This window comes from Marmota flaviventris, chromosome 9 (assembly GCF_047511675.1).
Source record: "Marmota flaviventris isolate mMarFla1 chromosome 9, mMarFla1.hap1, whole genome shotgun sequence".
Classification (NCBI taxonomy): Eukaryota; Metazoa; Chordata; class Mammalia; order Rodentia; family Sciuridae; genus Marmota; species Marmota flaviventris.
The window spans coordinates 39878305-39904951 of record NC_092506.1 but is presented as its reverse complement, the minus strand read 5'-3'; positions in this window follow the sequence as shown (position 1 = coordinate 39904951).

The following is a 26647-nucleotide window of genomic DNA, read 5'->3' as shown; positions in this document are numbered from 1 at the left end:
AGTTTGGCAGACTTTCTGTGTAACTTGAGAACGTGTGCTTCTTTTACTCACAAAATGTCAACTACTTTATTCACCAAAAGAATAAACTTCAAACTTTCTAAGCCAAAATGTTAAGATTTTTATGGACTGTTTTGACAAAACATTTTAATTTATACATATCATAAGAGAAGATTTTAACTTTTAACCAGAGAGATATCTTTAATTCAATTAAATAAAAATTAAGTCATTAACTGTACCAACTGGCACTGTTTCTTCAAATTGGCTAATATCCTGATGCTATCTAATTAAAGTGTACATAGAAATTTAAGTGACCTCCAAATTCTAAATGAGAATGCTAAATAGGATCTTAATTGGCTTGTGTGCTGATGTTGTCATTGATTATTTTCCCTTTTCTATACAGTGTCCCTCATGTATTCACTTGCTTCAAACACAAAAATTACAAATAATTATGTGTAGTAGAACCACATTATTGAAAAATATCAAATTAAAGCCATTAATTCTAAGAATTTGAGTTTTCACTTAGTCACCTTCAATATAATTAGGTTTCTCAAGAGCTTTTAAATTTTTATTAACATTACCACCCTAAGGTTTGGTTTCATATTTATGCAATGCCTGTTGTTTCTACATTATTTGTAATATAATGGTTTTCTCTTCTTCCTGCTTTATTTATCAGTGCCTTGTCATAGCATTGATGGTGTGCATTAATGATACACTATCATTGATCACTTTAATGATATACTAATTTATATTAGGTTTGGAGTAGCAATCATTCATTGGCTTTCTAATATTTTTGATAAAGATGCTAAAATTGAGTAAAAAACAAATTGGCACCTAAAGTCATCTATAAATATGGCTGCCTGTATTAGTGTACAGTTATCACAAAGCACCCAGACTGTGGCTTAAAGAACAGACACTAGTCTCACAGTTCTGGAGTCCAGCAACATGAGACCAAAGCATTGGTCTGGTTGGCTCCTGCTTAGTATTCTGTGGAAGGATCTGCTCCAAGCCATTTTCCATGGGTTGTTGTTGATTATCACTGTGTCTTCTCATCATCTTTTCTTTGTAAATGTCTGTGCCTAATTTTCTCATCTTTTAATAAGGATATCAGTTGCATTGAACTGGAGCCCACACTAGTGGCCTCATATTGATATAATCAGTACGGAAAAGATTTTCATCTCCAAATATGGTCACATTCTGAGCTCTTGTTGGTCAGGTCTTTAATACGAGAATATAGCAGTAGGAGACACAATTCAGCCTCTTGTAGTCCCTAATAGAGTTCTTTCTTGTGTATAATCTGAATTTACTTTATTTATTTTTTTTTACTTTAAAAAGTGTTGGCACAGTTTGGAATGACCTTCTTTCTAAACTGAAATAGGCTTCTATGATGTATTTCAATCTCATTATCCTTTAAGGAAAGTCAGTAATGATTCCTTCTCATAAAGTTTCCCAGTCCCCCTATTTATTTCCCACCACCTGATTTATTACCATCCTTCCTTGTCTGAATCCTCAGAGTACATTTATTGCATCTCTTCCTAGGACTATTGCCCCATAAAAGAAATACATGGTTTTAATGTGAAGGAAAATATTTTAAAGGGAATTTGTTTTATGAGAAAAAAGATTATGCCCTTTTTCCTTCAAAGAGTGATTAAAAGGTAATCACTCATTCCAAACACTTCCACTGATGACAAGAGGTAATGACCAAAAAAAAAAAAAAAAAAGTGTGTTGGGGGGACTCATAAAGTAAGAATGATATTCTTAAAATAAGTGATAAGAAAAAGAAGGTACTACGATTATTTTCTTCTCTTTTTATCTTCTAATTCTAACCAAATCTTCCCTTCATACATTATATCCTCAACTATCCCAAGAAATGGGATGGAAGAAAAGAAAGAGAAATGGCTTCCATTTTGTTGCAACCACTGACCAAATGATGTCACACAAATGGAAATTTACTGAAATCCTCATTATCACTATCTTTTAAGTTATCATTTCTATGTCAAAAGTGGCAAGTTGAAAATCAGAAACCAACAATGAAGAAAAGAAAGGAAGGTCAATCAGAAACAAGAGTCAATAGAAAAAAAATAGCTTACAATATAATTTATTTATTCTCAAATAATCATATTGGTTGGTTCATAAATGAACTCAAGCTTCACTTATTATTGTACAATAGCTTGAAAAATAAGTATATTCTATGCAAATTAATTTAAAAATTAGCTAAGCTGTTTTTTCTATCAGATAATAACAATAGAAATAAATTCAATTTTATTTCATCTTTAAGATAATGCCTAACATATATTCATCAGTATTAACATAAATTATCACATTGAGTGCACACTTCTTTTTTTTTTTGTTTTTGTTACCAGGGTTTGAACCCAGGGATGCTTAACCACTAAGCCACATCCCCAGCCCTTTTTAAATATTTTATTTAGAGACAGGGTCTTGCTAATTTGCTCAGGGCCTCACTAAATTGCTGAGGCTGTCTTGGAACTCTCTGTCTTCCTGCCTTAGCCTCCCAAGCCACTGGGATTACAGGTGTGGACCACCATACCCAGGAAGAGAATGTATTCTTATACAACAGAATTGATTCTTATACTCTGTAATAATGAGTTATGAGGAGTTATAACAGGTACTAAATTAGATTTATATAAAATCCCATTATTTTCTAGCTTATTTCCTTTTAGGAAACATGTGCTAATAAATACTTTTTAAGAGAAAAAAAACCTTGAAGTTTATATACATAAATAAATACCATTCATTTTAAGTCAAATATTAAATTTTATTCCATCTTTTGGTGCTGAATAAGTTATAATGATGAATCTCATTTGAATTTGAAATGACTTTATTTTTCCTGTCCTTCAGCATAAAGGATGTGGTTGAGTAGAAGAAGACTAATCTCTCTGGATTTGTAGAAAAAAGAAAGGAGAAACTATTTATCTTCTACTCGTGGATGAAAATTCAACATGAGGGACCTATGACGAGTTAATCAGATCTGGGTGTGGTGGTACACACTTGTAATTCTAGCAAATTGGGTGGCTCAGGCAGGAGGATCACAAGTTCAAAGCCAGCCTCAGCAGCTTAGCAAGGCCCTGTCTCAAAATAATAATAATAATAATAATAATAATAATAATAATAATAATAAAGAGTAAGGGATGTGGCTAAGTATTTGAACGCCCCTGGGTTCAATACCTGCCCCCACCCCAAGAAAAAGAGTTAATCCATGTCAATGTTCATGCTCACTAAATCACTTTTTTTTCAACATTCCAATATTCCTATAAGAAAATAAAAATGAAAGGTCAAAGACTTATGATTGTTTTCTTCCAAAATTCTGCTCTCTCAGATCCTGGTGTGTTCTAAGTATTGTTTTAATACAAAAATATACTTTGCTAAACATCATTTCTAATCAAGAACCAGTGTTGGACACAAGCTCTGGCACTAATGTATTTATGAGCTAGCAGGGTAGAGGAGGGTACATATAGACAACAGAGACAAGAATGATGAGTGCTGGTTTCAGTCTACTACATGAAATTAAGGAATTTAGGATTAAGTTTGGAAATGGTCACATCTAATTTGTATAATTTATTAAGATCACTTTCTATGTCAGGTGCCTGTAATCCTAGCAGCTCAGAAAGCTGAGGCAGGAGGATCACAAGTTCAAAGCCAGCCTCAGCAAAAGCGAGGCACGAAGCAACTCAGTGAGATCCTGTCTCTAAATAAAATACAAAATAGGTCTGAGAATATGTCTCAGTGGTCGAGTGCTCCTGAATTCAATCCCACAAACCAATAAAAAAAATCACTTTGTAGAATGAAATAGTAAGGATAAAGCATCCTTCATGATATTCCATTTTTCTTCTCCCTTTTATGCTTTAATAGTTGTGTTTGCAATACTATGCTGATAGGTAATTAATTAGTTAGAAAATGTGAAGTTATTTTAATTTAGAAATTGGTAAAATTGTTATGAAACTGCTCTTCCAGTCTCAAGACAATCTAATCTCATGGCATAGTATGTACTCTGTAGTCAGTATAATACTCTGCTTTACTGGACAAAGGATTTTTTTTTTTAGTTTATGTTAATACATGTCCATAGTGTCAGCAGATAAAGATAAATCAGTCCTGGCAGTTGTGATATGAAGTACTATGAAGTTTCAAATGTATGTTTCTACTTAAAAAAATACAGGCAAGAACATGAATATAAATGTCTTTATCACACAATACCTGTACACGATGAGAGGTATGATTTAAATCTTACTAGTAACATTACAGTGGTATATTTTATGTAAATAATCAAATAGCATCAAATAATATTAGCATGAACAAAATCAAGTATGTGAAATAGAAATTTTAGCCAAACAGAGCTCATAGATGTTTAATTCTCTGAACATGCAAAAAACCCTCAAGAATTATCTTCTACATGATGTTTTGCTTAATGCTTCCACAAGTATCTACCTATAATTTACTCCTTATATGAGTCACTTCTCTCTTAGGTGTAAATCAGGTGTCAATTATTTTAATCTCCACCTAAGAACTGTAACTAAGAACAAAGAGTGGAACAAAGGATTTCTTGGACAAAGGATTTTTTTTTTCAGTACAAAATAGGTCTGGGAATATGTCTCAGTGGTCAATTCCAACTTATGAGAGGAAAAAACAAAAAGATACATGAACTAATTTGTGACAGCTATCTACCGTTCATTAGAAAAAAATGAAAAGTCACTACAATATGATCCATCTTGCATCCTCTTTCTACAATGAGATGGTTACATTTTCCATCAAGACAGGGTGGGGGCATGGACCATCTTCTTGAACCTGACTGGTCTTATGGTAATGGGGAAACTGAGTCTATGTGGTCCCAACACTTTGCATAAAATGTGGAAAGCCTTTTGCTCTGGTTCTCTTGGAATGCTTATTCTAAGAACTTAAGCCCAAGGCACATGAAAACGTTATTATTTACAGTAGCAACTGACCTTCCAGTGGACAGTCCACTATTGGCGGCTCCATGTCTGGATAAGAAAGCTTTGAAATTACTCTAGCACCAGTCATAAACTGATTATCAACTCACAAAAAGACTTTTAGAGAGACAGATTCACATGGAAACTGGTAAATATAATAGATCCAAAAACAGATTAAAATAAAGAAGATATGTTAGGGAGTTAAAACAAGAAAGAAGGAATGGAAGCAGGAAGACAAGATAAGAGACAAGGAATTCAAATATAAATAAAATGTGATGTTAATGGAAATATATATCTCAAGGAGAAGCTAGCACTATTGAAAATTTTTTCTTAAATTATATTTCAAACAAAACAAGTACAAATGAAGAACAGAAATTCAATAAACAAACTTTCCTCAGTTTTTGTGGAAAATTTTATTGCACAAACAACTGATGGCTGCAATTTTTCCTCCTGCCTTAACTCATGCAAGACTAGGTCTTATTCTATATAATAGGAATTGCAGGACAGAAAACTCTTCATAAATTGTAGAGGCTATACCAGAAGATGAAAATATTTGGGGTCATTCCTATGTTTATTCTCCCTTTAAAAATGACTACCAAAAAATTAGAAATTCATATTTGTTCTTCTTTCTGGCTTCAGGAACAATTTCTGTGCCAGAATCTTAAATAGTTCTACCCTCATTTTCAATGCTACATGTGCTGGTGGGATGATCTCCAGCTAAAACGGGCTCCCTATTCTTAATTGGGATGAGGGGCCTATCAGTGGTATGCAGAGGTGGCTGCATGTTTCCACCAGAATCAAAGTAGATTCACTGCCCATCAGAGCTAGCAAAATAATCAGATCCCTTTAAGATTGGTTTAACCCCTAGAAAATTCATTTTTTTCAATAAACTAGTTGTTCTAAAACATTAGATCAGTATGCAAAATAATAATAATGTAAGGATAACACAGCATACCTACATGAGCCCCATGCTACAGAGTTTGATTCCTCAGTTATCTGCCACACCTAGAATACTACAACCGAATATGAAGCTTCATAGCCTAAAGAAGAGGTTCTGCAAATTGCAAACGCACCATGTGTACCTTTCTTCTAGCTTTTGCTAATCTCAGCTAGAGAACAAAGAACTGAGAATACTAATGTAGAAATCCGGCCCATGAGCATAAGTTAGACAAGGGATAAAGCTCTTAACTGAGTCCATCTTTCATTGGGCTTCTTTAGAACTGAAAAACATGTATATGAACAATCTCATTTTCTGAATAACTACCATCTGAATTAGGCTTTATTTTTTAAATGCTATATTACAGTACACTATATATACAGGAATATATGAATCATTAAGTACAAAAAGTGATGAATTTTGACAACCAGAACAGTGTAAAGAGTTTACTAAATGATTGTGTTCACAGAACCTCAGGATATCTTTTTACTCTTTCCTTCCTTATCTTAACCAGGTTTAAATTATGATTGTTTTTATACTTTCTATAAATGTAAACATACAAAATATACTCTCGTGTCTGCTCTCACTACATGTTATGTTAATTAGGTTAATCAAAGTTGTTGTGCCTACTATAAATCATGCATACTCATTACAGTCTAGTATTCTCTTATATTGATATATGACTTATCCACTCAAGGAGAGATTGGTATTTGAACAGTTTCTAGATCAGCATTATTATGAACAGTGCTGTAATGAACATTCTCATCGTTTTTTTTTTTAATTTTTAATTTTAATTTTTATGATATTTCTATTCCCTCCCCCTAGTGAGGAGTAGAAATTGCTGACCATAAAGTTAGTAGTTGTGTGTTGTATGTGCATGTGTGTGTGTGTGTGTGTGTGTGTGTGAGTGCATATACATATGTAGACCTTTATTAGATAATGCAAAACCAATTTATAAATGAATTGTGTTAATTTAAATTCCCACTAGTCATGCATAGAAATAGTAGCTGTCCCATATGCTGAAGTGTTATGCTCACAGTAGAATAATTTGTTTTAGTTATTCCTGTGTGGTTGTATTGGTACAGAATTTTGATTAACGAAACTGATCACCTGTTTATATATTTGTCATTTATTTGGTAACATTTTTTGTGAAGTGCCTTTTCAATTTCTTTACCAATTTTTAAAATTAGGGTTTACAAATGCACATAAAATAAAATTCTGTTATAAAAATTCTATTAAAAATTCTATCATAAAACTTCCCCCTATTCTATAGGGGGAAAATTAACCAACTCTTTGAATACTTCCTCAGTTCAGAGCTTAACCAGTTATCTCATAACAAAGCAGCTAGTTGGCAAGAATACAATCCAAACATACTCACAATGAAATGGAATTGGATTCTCTAAACAGCATTGACATTAGTACTGCAATTTCTTCAAGTCTAATTTACTACCCAACATGAATGACAGAAATAACTGTGGGACTGTCCAAACTTGGTAAGTTTACATTTATTTTATGTCAATTTCTCCATCACAACTTTCCCACTACCCTGGGCTAAGAAACAGCAGATGGAACTTCTCTCTTAAGATTCTAGAAACAAATTTGTCACATCATCTCTTCTCCATTTTTCTTCTCTGTATAGCCCTATGTAATATTTTACTTTAAGGAAAAGGGCCATTGGGGATTTGGGGATGCTTATTTTCATCTCTAATATGTTTCTTAAACCTCTCTCTTAATCAGAGTTCCCTAAGATGTCAAAAGTTTAAAACCAAATCTAGAAAAACACTCATATTTTCTTTCTTCAAAATCTCTTTGTTAAAGCATGGATTGTAGAGTTGGTGAAGTCTTAATTAGTGAAGTGAATGATAACATAAACCTCAGGAAAATTGTAATATTTCAAATATAGTATCCTTATGAAATAATTCAAGCGTAATACTTCATAATTTTTAAAAATTTTAATTGGATGAAGTTAATCAGGTTACTTAACCTTTCTAAGCCTCATTTCTCTAACATGGTAGAGGATCCACAAGAGCAATGTTTGAAAAATGTTATGATTATTCTATGGCATCCCTACAAGTAACTGGATATAGTATCTGATTCCTTTTAAGCATTGCTCAATAAATATTTTATATATATATATATATATATATATATATATATATATATATATATATCCATGTATTTTTATTCAAATAATTCATAAAACAAAAGCAAAATTGAATAATTTCTATGAAATGTTCCCACAATGGTCTTCAAACACTAACTGCTATAGTCATTTAACTGGGAGCAGTACTATTGTTATGTCACCAACAATTTCAGAATACAGTTCACAATAACTTAATTTATAAAATTTCTTCAAAACTAGGGTTGCAGGAGTCATCCAGCAAAATTGAAGAACTAGCTAAATTGACAGCATCTCCAAGGAAAAATGATGGGGTAAATATTCACTGCCAGAGATCTTTGCTCCAGTGCTTCAAAACTCAGAGTAGGTCATAGATAAAATAGCCTCAGGGCCTCCAATGGTTTCCTGATGTAACAAGTGACCCTGCTGTCCTGTGATGGGTGCAAGGTCCCAGAGATAAAAGCTTTCTTTTCTGCTCTTCCTTAGCAAGACTCTCTGATACATATTTCTAATGTTAAGAGGAGACAAGTGCAACCATTCATATACAGTAGCTTAAGTCCAAAACTATTCCTGAAATCTTATTTACTATCCTGTTACTAATTGTAACACCCATGTAAAAAGAGGGCTAAGATTGCAATATATCATTTGTTATTTGAAAAATAAATAATCCTTATGTTGCATTGGAGAGGATGTGTGTGAAGGCCTTAAACCCATGTGCTAGAACCAATTCATAGTGTGTGTTTTAGTCAGCTTTTTTGCTCCTGTGACTAAAGGATCCAACCATCACAATTATAGAAGAGGAATAGTTTATTTGAGGGCTCCCAGTTTCAGAGGTCTTAGGCCATAGAAGGCCAGCTCCATTCCTCAGGGCTCCAGGTGAGGCTGAACATCATGGCAGAAGAGGGTGGCAGAAAGAAGCAGCTCACATCACAGTGATATGGAAACAGAGACTCCACTTTTACAGATTTAAATATATACCTAAAGCCACAACTTAATTCCCACCTCTTCCAGCCACACATTACCACTTCAGTTACTACTCATTTAATCCCTATCAGGGGATCAAATCATTGATTGGGTTAGGACTCTTACAACCCAGTCATTTCTCCTCTGAGCCTTCTTGCATTGTCTCAAGAGGTTTGGGGGGATATCTCACATCCAAACCTAACAGTATGTATTCATGTATTTGCTATGACTGTTAAGCATCCTGAATGGAAAATTAAATTACTTCTGGGATAAGGAACCCTTAAAGATCAACTATTCAAATTTCATAGTTAAGAGTATAATAGTAATGTAAAATGCTATGAGGAAAGTGAGAACTCAAAGTTAGTATTAGTTATCTTCTCACGAGCATAGATAAAAAATCAGTAGCTGTTCTAGAGGCATTTCCTTCTTTGCACATTCTGCTTATTTTTACTCATGATAATATGATCTCTTATTCCTCTCCCCAGAACACACGTTCATAACAGTAAAACCTTTGTTTTCCATATGTGTTTCAGTAGTTGTGCTTCTAAAGTTTATATTTCAATTTTTTTTTCTGAATTGAATTGCTGTGATGCACTTCATCTCTAACACTGCTTTTTGACATTACAATGTACATTATAAAAGTGTTAAGCCATTTCGGTTATTTTTTATGGCATGTGTTTTTATATTTTCCTTAATTTTATCCTTTCTCTATAATCATTTTTATTTTAAATATACTAAATATTATATATGTGTGTATACCAAAAATAGTGCTTTATATATGTTATATATAAGCAAATATATATGTATGTGTGTGTGTGTGTGTATATATATATATATATATATATATATATATATATATATATATATACATATGCACAGACACATATACATATTTTATATTTAGCTTTTATTCCATATGTACCAATCTACTCAGGCTACCACAGCAAAATACTATAGTAATTTAAGCAACAAAAATATATACCCTCACAGCTATGAAGGCTGAAAGTCCAAGGTTAGGGCGGGCATGGTGGATGGTGTCTGGTGGGGACATTCTTCCTGCTATGCTCAGAGATGCCTTCTCACTGTGTCCACATGGCATGTCACTGACAAGTGCTCATGGAGTAGAAGAGAGTATTTCTTACTCTCTTCCTCTTCTTATAAAGCTACCAATCCTGTGACATTATAACCCCATCCTTATAACGCCATTTAACCTTAATTAGATTCCCTGCCTATCTCCAAACAGTTACAACTGGGCAAGGATTTCAACATAGGAATTCTGTGAAGATAAGCTTCCATCTATAACTGTGCAATAAAATAAGCAGAATTCATTCTATTTTCACTACTATTATTACAAAAAAAATTCAATTAAGCTAATTTTAAATACATTTGTTTTCTTCTAAGAATTGTATAGTTTTAGACTTTAGATTCAGGATTCTAATTCATTTAGAGTTATTTTTTCATTATGGTGTGAGGTAAGTATTTTAACTATGGCTATAGTAATCAATTACTGAAGTGATATTCCTGGCATTGAAGAGAACACACACACATAAAACTAAATAGTGGGATGAACCATCTTATTGAAATAAGTTGAGGTGACAATAGAAATTGGAATGAAGGGGATGTCTAGGTAGTATTCACACTTCAGTTTCTGAAAGGAAAAAAATCATTTTTTAGTTTAATGAAGTCCCAATCTCAGTGTCTTTATGATTTTATGCTAGATATCATTCTTATTATGTAGTTTTGATTTATTTTGTGTGCCTATTACAATATACACTCTCCTAAAAAGTCTATAAAAAGTCATTACTTACTATTTTCTTCCAAACTGAATATCAGAGTTTATTCTGTGATCAGGTTTCAGTCACACAGCTATTGCTACAGCTAGAGTTTATCTATCTATCTTTCTATCTATCTATCTATCTATCTAATCATCCATTACCTATGAATCATCTATCTAATGTATATATCTGTAATATCTATCTAAATTATTATTCTAATCAGAGAGATTGTTAAAACCTAGGTAGTATTGTTATGGGATAGACAGATGTGTATGGTGGGAACACAGGTTAATAAAATAATTCTATAAAATGGGCCCACTCTGGTGACCCGAAGATGCTTTGTTTTCCAAGAAGCAATTTATCTGAAGCCCTGCCTGATCTAAATGGACAGGATATGTCACATTCCTCAGGAAACTACCTGTTATCTGCAGGAGAAATTCAGGCCCAAGATAGCTGATGGAAGGAACCCAGGAGACTTTTGTGACAAGATCTTGAAACTCAGGGAAATAAGGATCATTCCTCTTAACAACAAAATCTGTAAGAATTTATGACCAAGAGTCCAATTAGAACTGGTCAGCCTGAGCCAAGATAACCTAAAGTGGTCATGGCAGTGGGTACTTGAAAGTCTGATGTCATCTTGCAATCAGTCAAAAGACAAGAGGTGGCCTGAGGCAGGACTCTCTGAAAATTTCTCTGGGATCCCAAGTAAAACTGGAGTGCAGAAGACGCATGTTGTCTCTTTTACCTTTTCCTAACCCCATTCCCATTACTCTGAGTGACATGTCTGAAATCTTTCTGATTTGATCACAAGAATCAGGGTTTGTTGGAGGTCTTTGCACTGCCTCAGTTTCCCAGAAGGCCTCACTCTATAATAGTAGGTGGTCAGCAAACTACAGAATACTTTGTTGAAGACATCATGCAATTTATTACATATACTTAAGAGCAATGGATTCTGAGTTACTGTTCATAAATTAAAAGGAATTTTATGAAGAAGTTAGGATGGCAGAACTCAAAGTAACCTCACAGGAGTTTCAGGCAAATTCTGAGTAGGACTATAAAAAGCTGTGATGCACACTCAAATTTTTCAAAAAATGCCAGTTTTGTCTTATGGTGTAAACTTATGTGTTTTATAGATATTGTAAGTTTACGTAGTGTTTTACACAACTTTTGCAACCAATAGCCCTGATAAGAATAATTTTAAGGAGAAAAAGTATATTTGGAGCTCACGCTTTCAGAGATCTCATTCCATATACAACTGGCTTCATTCCTTGGGGTGAGAGGTGAAGTAGAAATGTGTGCAGAGGAGAGCTGCTGTAAACATGGCACCCAGGAAGCAGGAAAAGTGCTCTGCTTAACTAGAATAAAACATAACCCCCAAAGGCATGCCCCAGGAATCTACCTCCTCCAGATACCTTACCTGACTGTAGTAACCACCCACTCAATCCCTATAAGTAGATTAACACATTGATTGTGTGAAGACTCTCCTAACCAAATCATTTTATTCTTAACTTTGCATTTTCTCAAACATGAGCTTTTGGGGGACACCTCACATCTAAATTGTAACATCTAGGATGCAAAGACCTACCCTTCTGTAAAAAGTGGAGTAGATTGAACCATGGTTCACCAAAGACATTTCTGTCCTAGTACCTGTTCTGGTGAATACTTTAGGCTTCCCTGCAAAAGGGAACTTAGTTTGCAGATGAAATTAAAATTGCTAATCAGCTGATTTAAAGAAAGGAAGAGAGATTATTCTGTATTATCCAGGTGAGCCCAGGGCAATTATAAAGTTTCTTAAAGTATAAGAGAATGTCAGAATGTCAGAACAAGATTTTAATATGGAGAAAAGGTACAAAGATATGCAACATTACTGGTGTGAAGACGGGAAAAGTGTGTCTTTAGAAACTTGATAAAAATAAGAAATGGAATCTCAGTTATAGTCTACAAACAGAAACAGAGTCCTGATGATACCTTAAATTTAGCCCATTAAAAAATTATTGGACTTTTAATGTAAAAAACTAATAAGATAATAATTGACTTGTTTCAGTCACTAACTTTCTGAAAATTTGTCAAAATAATAAAAAATAATTTAAGTGAATATATTTATGTTTATTATAAGCAATGTCCCCAGAATGCCTTTTTTTCCTCTTTTCTCTTAAAATATTTCATTGACAGAAATCCTTATTTCTTGTTAGGAAGAAATAGATCACGAGTTAACAGTCTTCATAACAAATCTAGTAATTACATTGCCATCATGGCATTTATTTTATAGATTAAAAAATTAGGGCACCATGAATTTGTAAAATGGAAATTCTTAGGAAATTAAATTTAACAGCTTAATTGATTTAAAAAATGATTTGAGAATCAGGCAGTTCTTAAGAACAAGAGGGCCAGAAGTTCTGCTTCAGTCTAGGTAGGAAGAAACTGTAGCCAGAAAACAGAGTGGCAAAAAGAAATAACTTGACTATAATTCACATTTATCTTACTTGAATGCAGTCTCGTAGTTGGCAGCCTATGATAGACGGATGCTCAGATTTAGGTACAAAAAAAAAAAGAATATACTCTTAAATTAGGTTCCTGTTTGTTCACTTACAAAATTAGATTATAGTTGACTACATAAAGACAAAAGACAGAGTCAGTATTGGGTCAATACTATGGTGGTGTTCATTTTAGATTAAGAAAACCAAAGCCCATGAGCCTGAGTAACAAGTTAATGAAGAATCTAGGATTCAAACTAATTGAACTTGCTTGAGAGAACACAACATTAATAACTGGAGAGATTCTGCTTTCCATTATATCCCCAGGGATAAGCCTAGGGCATGTATGTGCAGTGTGAGGAATTCTGACTTGCATTCCTGGTTGAGGATAGGTCTGACTGAAAACCTCTGTGCTCACTGATGCTTGGGCAGCTTTGTACTTAGACATCAGCTATTTCTTCTTTTTTATATAAAAAATGAATAGGAAATTGAATAAAAAGTCCAGTTAGATTAAAAGAGTCTGTTCTGCTTTAAATGTACAGTTAAATGAGATTCCTTATTTCTTTCATAACACAATGAAGCAGTTCTTATGAAAGAACAGTTTGATACCTACATTTTAATCCTGGTCATTTTTATATAGATTATTCAATAATCATGACACTTCCGCTCCACATACTTTAGTGCACTAAATCCCATCTAGTTAGTACAGTATAACTGTACTTACTGTGAGCACCTGTAAAATGCATTTTTAAAGTAGCTTTTCACAGTATTCATATAACATTAATCATTGTCAAAGATGACTCTCAGGAAAGGAATAATATTCTTATTTTCTCTATTTCTCTCCAAAAGAATGTAAATATCAGGGAGTAATAGACAAGTTAAAGTTATTTCTGATTAAAAATTTGTCTTTGGAGTTTTCATCTTGTGACTTTCCTTTCTATAAATATGAATCGTTTTGGATGTGAGAAATGCAAGTTTTCAATATTCATCCCAGAAAATAATTTCTCTTGCATATGCAGCTTGAATAAAAAAGTATTTTGTAAATCGGGGGTCATATAAAAAGGGAAGTTGCTACATATACAAGTATCTGGTAAACATCAGCCATGATTTACAAAGCTCAATATAAGAGCAATGAGCCTCAGGCATAGCAAAAGCAAATACACTTCCATGAAACCAGTCACCCGAAAAAATTGAGATTAAAAAGGTATAAATGGCTGTTTCACCATGCATAGAGAAAAAGTAAACGAGTAGAGGAAGTGAAGCATCAGTAAAAATTCTTTGATGCCTGGGGAAGAAAGGGAAAAGTGCAAAGAGAGAATGGATGGCTTAATTAAAATGTTTTCCCCTACCTCTGTTATGAAATGAACATAGGCTTTTTGTTTAATCAAATTACCTTCATATTTATATTATTCTCTGGTGTTCTGTACTGATGATTTAGGGAAAACTCACTCTTTAGATGTAGAGAAGAAAAACACTCTCTGTAAGGCTCTGAGGATATATGCTGGTATTTCATTTTATAATCTAATACAGAAATATACATTTCAAAAGGATGTCACAAAAGTGAACAAAATTATATTACACTTTATTATCCTCATATTCAGTCCAACAGAGCCAATAAATTCTACCTGGTAAGTATAGTTTTAACTATATCTCGCTGTCTTCTACATTCCTGCATTTTCCTAGGCGAGGCTTTTATCATCTCTTACATGGTCAATGTGCTCCTTCTAAGTTCTCTGCTCATCTCACTGTCCATCCTTTTGATCTATCTCTGCATAATTGCTGGAGTAATATTTAAAATTTTATGTGTAAACCTGCAGTGGCTTCCTGCTTTTTATCAACTACATTCAAACTTCTTGCCATATCCCTTATACTAAGCAACTATATAACTCTCCTCCAAGTTAGGACACCCTCGAGAATAAAATGGATCATTATTAATAATTATGCTTAGCGTTGACACAGTTGTCCATGCCTGTGATCCCAGCAACTTGGGAGGTTGAAGTACTAGGATCACAAATTTGAGATCAGCCTCAGCAATTTAGCAAGACCCTCTGCATCTTAGCAAGACCCTGTCTCAAAATAAAAAAAAAAAAAAAGTAAAAGGATTGGGGATGTAATTAGGTTGGTAAGTGCCCCTGGGTTCAATCCCAGTACAAAATACTACTAGTACTACGTACTATTATTAATACTAACAATAATGCTGCTTGGAAAATAGACATAAACCAGTAATTTGTGACAAACTGGATCAAACGATAACTTTACCTGTAGAGTCTACCTGCTCTGTGACTGCATCTTCAAACCTTTATGATTTACTTCCCCTCTTTCAACCCCCATGCACTTTTAAGCTATTTAAAGAGATAATTTTTTTTTATCTCTAGCTATTTTCTCTTTCTAGATCATCTTTTCCCTTTCTACTAAAGTGGATTACATGTTAATTTATCATTACTTTCTTTTCTGAACAACACATCTAATATCATTCTCCCACACAAAATAATGATTGTTGACCTTTATCTACCTCTTTTAAAGAAAGATGTGCAATTTCATTTTATTTTTTCTATCTTCCAATACAAAGTATTGTAATTATTTTCAGATAGGGACTCTGAATTATCCCCAGTACTTCAGCAGAATGTCTTGTGGACATTGACCAAAAAATCCAGATGGTGAATGCGACAGACAGAGTATGGACGAATCCCAGAGAAAAGTGTGATTAACTCTTCAAGGTGATTGTGAAACATTGTTCTTCTGTAATGGAATATGAAGGATGAGTCAGGTCTTAGTATGGTATCACATTATTCTAAACCTCAGAGCAACTGAGCCCCAGGAAATGGAGTGTTATAGGTCACTGCAATATGTTGTGGTGTCCTGTAAAAATGACTCCTGAACTTTAAATAATAAGGAAGCTAAAACTGGACCCTTTAATAGAAGTGCAATCTGATGGAAGAGAGAGAGAAGGCAAAAGAAAATTGTAAATTTCATCTGGAAACAAAAATATAATCATAACAGTAATTAAATGTCTCATTTATCTCACAAAATTATGATTCTAATGACACAATCCCAGATAAATATCATCTATGTAATTGAAATGAGCTATCTATCTATATTTTACTGTATCCTTCACATAACATACCAATTAATCTTAAAATAAGAATGATTTTCCAAACCCCTTGTGTTCAACTATTTGAGACTTCTAGTGGATTATAGCACTTGATTCATGTTTTATACCATTTATCATATTATTTCCCAATATGCCAATTTACATGTTTTTGCTTCAGACTCAAATGAAATGTTGAAATGAAAGAAAGTGAGTCTTGTTTATTTTCCATGGGACCAAAAACAAGGTCAGGTAAGCAGTGAGATTGAAAACATGTTGGTTTTAATAGTAAAATATCTTTTTTATTTTGCCTTTTTCTAATTCAAACTTTCAACTCTCCTCATTGCTAATAGATATCATTCAATGTTTAGCATACCATAAACATTATACAAACACTTCAGGTTGACATCAAAAACCCCTCCATCTGACCTAAGCAACCTGCAAAAATAAAATAAAATAAAAATGCAATACTGAAATAACAGAAGTCATACATTTCCAATTTTGAGTATAATAAACAACACTTAATCAGAATATGAGTTTCCTGAACTGACTTTGCTTTGCTGCATCTGAACTTTTGTAATTTTTGAATTGGAGAAAGAGTGTTTGTATTAAAGGAGATTAAACAATGGTTAATTAAAGGAGAAGATGTAACCTGAGGAATAGAGTGTTGTCTGTGGCCATAACATAAGGCAGAATGTAGTTGTGGTTGAAATGATCAGATGTTTAGGGTTCAAGATCAAAGTCCATGCTCTGTGGCTCTGAGTTTAGCCATGATCCACAGCATAGCTTGTGGTGTATTTTTTCCCTCTGAAATTGTCAAGTAATAATAGGGTAGAAGATAAAATGCTGGAAAATTTGTTACATTGAAGAGTCAAGTCCTTTATTTTAAAGGTGTTATAGAAAATGCAGACAAGCTGATATTTCTTGGGCAGATCGGTTAACAGGCAGCAGACAAAATTATATAAATAGTTTGTATGCTATATTTTACTCTCAAAATGAGAAATTTAAACAATGTAACTTCTAGAAATAGTTTACTATAGGGAAAATTACAATGAGAACAGAGTAGCAAACATAGTTCTTTCTTTCAAAACATTAAGTTTCCCAATGTTTCCATAAATTTTCTTAAAAATATACTAAAGTTTATAATCTAAACATCATTTCCTTCTCCTACTAAAAGTGCTTACAGGGTTAGGGTTGTGACCCAGTGGTAGAGTGCTTGCCTCATTACATGTGAGACACTGGGTTCGATTCTCAACACCACATACAAATAAATGAATAAAACAAAGTCCATCAACAACTGAAAATAATACTTACAAAAGCACTTACAGATTGGTACAGTCCAACAAGCAGTTCAGAAGAGGGAAAGAGAAGGTGCTGGAAATGAGATGGATTATGTTCACAATGTTCTCATTGTGATTTATGTGCATGTACAAATATGGAATAATGAATGCCACTAACAAGTATAATTATAGTGCGCCAATAAAAAAGTGACTTTGATACTGCAGGTTACCAGTGAGGGGTCCTGCTTCCCCACATGTTGAAGTTTGAATATTAGAGAAGCAGGCCAAGGCAAGAATATAAAGCAGAGTTTATTTAAAAAAGGATAACATAAATTTCTCCCTCAAGGGAGAAGGGTGTTATAGCTGGTATCCTGGTATACCTGTAAGCAAGGTGTTCTGCCCTTTTTACATGTCCTAGGCTTCCTTTGTTCTCCAGCCCTCTTCCCCTTATCTTTCTCCTTTCTGCATGCATGACTGGCCCAGAACTGCTTGGTGGGATCGTCAAAATGTGGGAAACAGGTGGGCTGAAGGGGTAAGGACACAATAATTAGCAACTTTATAGCTCCCTGTAGGGAAGGGCAATTCCTGGACAGGTTACCTTAACAACAGGTTGGAGCAGGAGCAGGTTCTTGATAAGGGTGGAGGAAGGGCTCCAAAGGAATTCACATTTCAATCTCTCAGGGGACAGTCTCCAACTTCCCAGACTCACTCAAAATTGGTCTCCTTGATCCAACCTGACTTGATTTACCTATCTATACTGACTATCTAATTCTGGCTTCAACTTCACAGAAAAAAAGTGATTATAATATTTCTATCAAGTTTATACAGAGTGAATACAAGAATTTAAAATATGCTGACATTTGTATCATGAGAAACAAAATTCTATGTGATTTTGCTCACCTTGATTTATTTAAATATATCTTAGAATATGCAACACTGTTCAAATCAGTTGAATATCATTCCTTATTGACTGAAAAATTGCTGCACTCTTGGAAGGTTTAGACTCTTGACAAAAATGGACTGAATATATGACAATTTTTTATTGGAAAATCTGGGTAAACTCATATTTTTTATTTAAATGACTCTATTTGTTTCCTAAGAATTTTTAAACCTAAACCAGGAAAACAGTGTTCATATAAGTCTCTTTACCATTATAAGTTTTTTCTATAAACAAATTTGCTTACTTGTCATTCTTTAAACTTATATGTCTCTTATAAATGAAAAAAAAAATAAATAAAACAACATTCCTAGGTAAATTTTTTGAGGGTTACTAATTGCAGGTCCTATGTAGACTACCTTAATGTCTATATCTTATTTAATATTTACAACATTTGTAATGGGGTAGATGCTACATTTGTGTTCATATTGAATAAAGAATAAAATGCCATGGTTATATTGTTAAGAAAAAGGAGAGAGAGAAAGGGGAGAAAAGTAAAGAGAAAGAAGAGAGAGAAGGAGGAAGGAAGGGAAGAAAGGGAAAAGAAAGACAAAAAGCACATAAAAACATTGTTGAACACTGGTTGCTCAACTGCTTAGCTTTTGGAATGTCTAAATGCCCTTTAGACATCTGTTCATTTTCTATCTTCACAAGGGAGCATTTCCTGCCCATACCAGACCATGTTTCCTCATGTGCTTTTAAAATGTTTGTTTAGAAAAAGAATAACATCACCTATTTTAAAGTAATTCTTTCCTGGAAGTTTTCTTTGCTGAAGATAAAATAAATAATCTGAATATATTGCACAACATAATATGAAGGTAAAAACATGTTGTGTTTTATTCAAATAAAAAAAGCCTTCCAATTATTTAAATAAAACGTATTTAAGATCAAATAAATGATGGGGCTGGGGTTGGCTCAGTGGTAGAGCACTCGCCTTGCACGTGAAAGACCCTGAGTTCAATCCTCAGCACCACATAAAAACAAATAAGTGAAATAAAGGTGTTGTGTCCAACTACAACTAAAAAATATAATATTAAAAAAATATATAATATTAAAAAATGATAACTCAAAACAGAAATGGAGATGTACGATTTGATTCAATTTATGTATTAGGTGGATAACAACAACTATTCATCTATTCTATGTATCAATAATTGGATATCAAATTGAAAGTTATTACTTCTATTACTGTATTGAATAGAATCACTTTCCTAAACAAACCAATTTTCTCTATGTCCTCTGAAACACATACTGATTAACGGCTGCAAGACACAGAAACCTTAGGGCTAGCTGGTTAACCTTATTATGCTTAAAAACTCATCTTGTTTGTTCACCAGTACCTCATAAATAAATTTTCCCCCTTTCAATCTTCAATGTTGTTTTTTCAACCTTTTTCTTGCAGTGACATCGTTGTAAATATTCTAGTTGTAGAGATTCAATACTTTATATTAAAATATAAATTTAACTTAATTAAAAGATGTAAATAAGAGTGCATAATTCATAAGTGTACAGCTTAATACATTTTATCAGCAACAACACTCCATATAGCCAGAAAATATACCAAAAAAAAAAAAAAAGAATATCGCCACCACCCCGAAGATCCCCACAACTAAAATTCCTTGAGGATAGATAATTATTATCTACTATAGCTATGACTTATAACATCATAGGTTAGGATTGCCTTTTTTAATATAATTTTTTCAATGGGATCATAGTACATTAAATTCATGGGAAGCTTCTTTCTGTTGCTATTGTATTCATCATATTCATTCATGCTATAACAGACAGTGGTCATTCATTTATTCATTCTCTTTTTTTGTAGAGTATTAGGTCATATGAATATGCCATATCCATTGAACTGTTGAAATGTATTTTATTGATAATTTGCATAACGCTGTTATGAAGATGTATGTGTTTTGATAAATATGCCTATGCCTTTTTGTTGGATGTGTACCTAAAAGTAGAATTGCTGTGCTCTGCTCTGAAGTGTAAGCTCAGTTTCAGTAGATGCTGCCATATAGTTCAACAAAGAGCTTGTACTAATTTAAATTCCTGCAATCAATCTGTGAGAGGACAAATTGTTTCACATCATTGATAGTTCTTGGTGTTTTGTTTCTTTCTGGAGACAGTAAAGTAACAAAATATTTTGATTTATTTTGCATTTTCTTGATGATTAGAGAGATGACACATTCAAATAATTTTTCATGCAATGTCATATTGGATATTATTATCAGAATTATCTATGTACCTATTTTTCCTCATGAATAATTTCATTACTTCACATTTATTGATGGGGATTGGACTTCATTTGCTTTGTTTACTTACTAGTTTAATATATTCATGTATATGAAAAACAAAAATACCCCAAAACAAAACACAAAAAAACACACATCAAGGAACTTTACTGGTGTTTTTCTAAAATCCATGGTTCCTACCTAGGTGGTCTTTTTCCTTGGCCTCTCAGAATCTAATCATTGTTTCTTCATATTTCACATCTGGGGATATTATTGTTTTTGTGGGAAGAAAATAGTAAAATAGTTCTGTTTTATACTTTAAGTGTAAATATTAAGCATATTTTTGTTAGATTTATTGATAGGTAAATGTCATCTCCAGGTCTTAGTTTTTAATTTCTGGGTGTTCTGTACCTCACACTGCTCTCAAATTAATTAGTTCTGTGTTTTAGCCAGGTGATCCAGTTATTTTTGGCATGAATTCAGGTTTATCATCCTTTTCGATGCAAGTTTCAAATATATACACACACATACACATATGTATTATAATACTGTTAAATTTTTTCTCATAATAAAAAATTTTAAAATCCTAAATATCATAGTAATATGTGTTAAAATGAATACTGCTAAGGAGAACATCTAAATAAAATGCCAATACAACATTTCAATTGGTCATAATCTATTTAATTTTATCTCAGTGTGCAATTCTACAAAATGAATGCAACAATAAGATATATAAGCATTCATAATTATTGAGTGTGAAGTGAAAATTATTTGCATAAATATATGTATTTTCTGAATACAGACATAAAGTATGTTAACACATTTCCATTTTGATAGAATTCAAGAAGTTAATCTAACAGTCTATCTTCATGATAATGTAGGAAATATTTTAAATTAGTATGAAAATAGAAAGCTTGAAAATAGCCTCAGAATGAACAATTTTAAAGTAAAAAATGATAACTTGGTACAAAAAGGATTTGGTGTTACAAACCTTTGTTATCTACTCAAATAAATCTTCTCTGTAGCATGAATTGTGTAGAATATATATTTTTGTACTTTCTACATGTAAATACCTAGAAACAATAATTCAAAAATTATTTCAGAAGTGACCTTCGATTTGAGAAAACTTAAAGCATGAGGCAGGACAGTTAATATTTTATGAGTTTTAGAAATATTTTCAAATAAATGGTGGAATGCAATATTTAGCATTTGAATATGAAGACTTTATGTGTGAAGCTGCAGTCCTTTTTCCTTATAGTAGATGTGCACTTCTTTTCTTACTGAAGAAAAACAGTGGTTGGCTTTTAGTCTAAATGGTTGTTTTTTGTCTAAACAAGTAAGTACATATGTTGACAACTTATGAAAATGTGATTTATGAGATGGTCATATTCAAATAGGAAGAAGTACTGTATACCATTTGTCCTCATCTCAGATGGGAAGTAGATTCAAGGTATTCTTTACCACTCTGCAGACAGAACAACTGCAGAGATGGCACTTTTCTTCTCCCTGGCCAAAGGACATGACTGCAGTTGCTATAGAAAATATTATGATTTTCTTTTGAGGAAAACAGGTTAAATGATGATAGGATGAATGAAGGGCAAATATAGCAATAGTCTGTGATGTAATGGCTAAAATAAGGACATTTGAGTCAGACATAACAATATTTTTAGCTCTGGCAATATATAATTCTTGGGACTTTGGTGAATATGTCATATAGTCAGTCACATTCTTCAGTTCTATGTTTTCATATATATTAAATGAAGATATGTTCATACCATCCAGTAAGTTAGTAAAATCACATATGTGAACTGGCATCACAGTCTAATTTTCAGTGACTATTTGCTATTATAGTTTCTATTATTATTTAAAGTTCTTAGAATTGACATCAAAAGAATAGGCAACAAAAGCAAAAATAAATAAATGAATTTGCACCAAACTTAAATGCATACAGAGAATAAAGAAATCAAGAAAAAGAAAGAGCAAACTATAGAATGAGAGATTTGTAAATCATATATCTGTTAAGGGATGGAGATATATACAAACACATTTCAAAATATTTAAGACATCTATATGGCTCAATAACAAAAGGTGAAAAGAGACAAATAACCTGAGTACATATTTTTTCCAAAAAAAAAAAAAAAAATTCAAGAGGTATTTGAAATGATGCTAATGGTTAATAATCATCAGAAAAATGTAAATCAAAACCACAATGAGATATTATCTCACAATGTTGACTACTATCCAAAAAGTCAATGATGAGTGCTGGTGAGGATGAGCAGAAAAGAAAACCCTTGTGCACTGTTGGTGGAAATCTAAATAGGTGTAGCTATTATGAAAAACAAAATGGAGTTCCCTTAAATTTTTTTAAATAAGCAAAACATGGTGGCACATGCTTGTATTCCCAGCTATCTAGGAGGCTGAGGCAAGATTACCGGAGACCTCACAAAACCCCACTGAAAAACATAGTGAGGATCCCACCCCCCAAAAAAAATGAAAAAAGGTTAAAAATAAAATTTACATTAAATGATCCAGTAATGTCATTTCTGGGTAAATACACAAAGGAAATGAAATTTGTATGTCATTGATTGTCTAGGTTTTCTTCTTCATTAATCACAATTAATTAGCTTCATTAATCACAGCTAAGATATGAAATCAACATGTCTATTGACATGAATGAATAAAAAATGTGGTATATATCTATATCTATATATATATCTATAAAGCATAGACACAGTATCTATATTTCCATATGTATTGTGTGCATATGTATATGTCCATCACTCTGTTATTCTATGAGGACTGTCATAACAAAATACCATAGACAAGAAAAGTTACACAAAATAAATTAATTTTCTTATACTTCCATAGGCTGCAAGTTCAAGATGAGGGTGATACAGATAGGCACCTTCTATTTGTGTCTTCATAAGAATTTCTTCTCTGTGTGTGCAACCTGATGTCTCTGTTTTTACAAGGGCTGTCATGAATAACTAATTAAAATAGTCCTATTGTATTAGGATCCCACCATTACAAAATCAATTAACTGTACCTTATTCTTGGCCCTATGTCCAAATACAGTTCATACTGGTATGGAAACATCAGTGAATGAATTGGAGAGGAACAGTATTCATCCCACAGTTGTTCCTAAGAAATAGTACTTTCCATTCACTATTCTTCCATTCAAGGATAAATTTGTTTGTTCAGTATGAGTCAGACACTGGTCAGTGGTTAGGCTGCTAATGATGAAGAAAAAGAAAGGCATTTTTCATAGTCTCAAATTGATTAATCAAAAATTTATCCTGAAAAACTAAAATTTATGAATCTAATATGTAATAAAAAGCAGAGCTTGAGAGTACATAATTGATGAATTTTGGGTTTACTGAAATTAAGTAATTCCAACACACAGAGAATATGGATCATGCGGTTAAATTATAACTCTTCAAGGTTTATCTACAATTGCACTTCTCTTTTGAAGTTGTTTGCCAGAAGAATCATGGTGGGGAATAGTTACCTTTTCTCCACATGCTCCTCAGTAGCACTTGTGTTAAACTTATTTTTGTTGGTTTGTGTTAGAGTCTGTAAACAAGTCAAAAATAACACCTGGCATTTTGCCAGGGGAATGTTAGAGTTCCTAAACAAGTCTGGATGGTGCCTGGCAAAATGCCAGAGGGAGTGGTTTGAGAAGTAACAAAAGCAAGCCATTAAGTGTGGAGATTCCTGATTGGTTGACTGATGTATCTAGTTTATGTTAATTAGATAAGTTGTGTGGAATGTATAAATACTGCTTCTGTCCTGCAATAAAGGGCTCCCACTCCTGCTGTATCAACGTTTACAAGTTATTCGTCACCCCCCGGTTATTTTGCTGCAGCCGTATCTCCGGCAGGTTTGTTCATTTTTTATATTGGAGATGGAACTCAGGGCCTTGTGCATGCTAGGCAAGTCCTTTACCAGTGACTTACAACCACTTCCTTTTTGTCTTTTTGGTAGTAGCCATTCTTACTGGAGTGATGCTACATTTCTTTGTGCTTTTTAATTTGTTTTAATTAGTTACACATGACAGTAGAATGCATTTTGATATATCATACATCTTCTCAGTCTTCTACTTATACAGGATATAGAGTCACACAGTTCGTGTACTCATATATGCACATAGGGTAACAATGTCTGATTCATTCTACTATCTTTCCTAATCCTATGTCCCCTGCCCTCCCTTCATTCCCTTCTGTCCAACCCCAAATGCCTCTATTCTTTCCTAGCCTTCACTCCCTTATTGTGAACTAGCATCTGCATATAAGAGAAAACATTCAGATTTTGGTTTTGGGAGATTGGTTTATTTCACAGCTCCACCCATTTACCTGCAAATGTCATTTACCTGAAAAAGGCTGAGTAATATTCCATTGTGCATTTATACCACATTTTCTTTATCCATTCATCTGTTGAAGGGCATTTTTATGGTTTTAATTTGTATCACCCTGATGATTAGTAATGTTGAGGATATTTTTTCATATACCTGTTTATTATTGTGTGTCTTCTTTTGAGAAATAACTATTTATATCTACTGCCCACTTTTTGATCAGGTATTTCTTTCTTCCTTTCATTTCCTGTATATGCTGGATATTAAGCCTTTGTTTGTAAATTATAAGATTTTCTATAAGGGAAAGGCTAAGAATGTCTCTAAAAGGTAATTAGAATTGGAGGATGAATTCAGTGAAGATGCAGGATACAAAATCAACATAGAAATATCAGTGGCATTCTTATAAATCAATAACAACATAACTGAGAAATAAATCATGAGAGGAATTTCATTTAAAATAGTTATCAAAGACAAAATAATAACAATAAAAACCCTAGTAATAAATTTAACCAAGAAAGTGAAAATTAAAATGAAAATTAGAAACCTATGATGTCAGGAATTGAAAAGGACACACACACACAACACACACACACACACACACACACAGAAACCCTCATGTTCTAGGATTGAAAAAGTTATTATTGTTAACATGTCCAGATATTCCAAAACAATTCAATGCAATCTCTGAAATCTCCATCAAAATACCAATGACATTTTTCTTCAAAATAGAAAATTCCTAAAATTTATATGGAAGCAGAAACAAAATGCAATGGCCAGTTTCAACAAAAAGAGCAAAGCAAGAATATTTAGACTACCGACTGTAAAACGTGAAAAGCTGTTACAGTCACAATAGCATGGTATTGGTATACAAACAGACACATAAACCAGTGTAACAGAATAGTGAGCTTGAAATTAAACCCAAGCATCTCCAGTTAACTGATTTTCAGCAAAGGTGCCAAGAACTGGCATTGGAGAAAGAAGTCTTCAACAAATGATGCTCGAAGAAATGTATATCGACATTGAAAAGAATCAAACTAGATTCCTCTCTTTCATCACCAAAAACATTAACTTCCAATGGATTAAAAATGCATGTAAACCTGAAATAAACCAACCAACAAATTTTTTAAAAAAGCTATAAAGTAAAACTTAGGGCAAATGCTTGGAGACATTGAAATGGGGAAGGAATTGGGGGACAAGAAAAGCACAGGAAACAAAAGAAAAATAGACAAAGATATTAAACTAAAAAGTGTCAGCACAATAAAGGAAATAATCATTAGAGTGAAATGACAACCTACCAAATGAGACAGACTATTTTAAAACTGTGGATCTTTCCCTTCTTGTACTGCTTTGAGATTATTTGATTTTAATCATTGCTGATTAATTCATGTGCCATTGTTTCTTTACACATTCTCTTCTTAGGGGACATTTTAATTTTCTAATTTGGGGTTTTTAAGAAAAAGACTGCTAGAAACATTTCTGTGTAACTTTTGAGGGCACTTTTTCCCCCCACTTTGACAACAATTAAAATTTGACTTGCATAATCATAAGT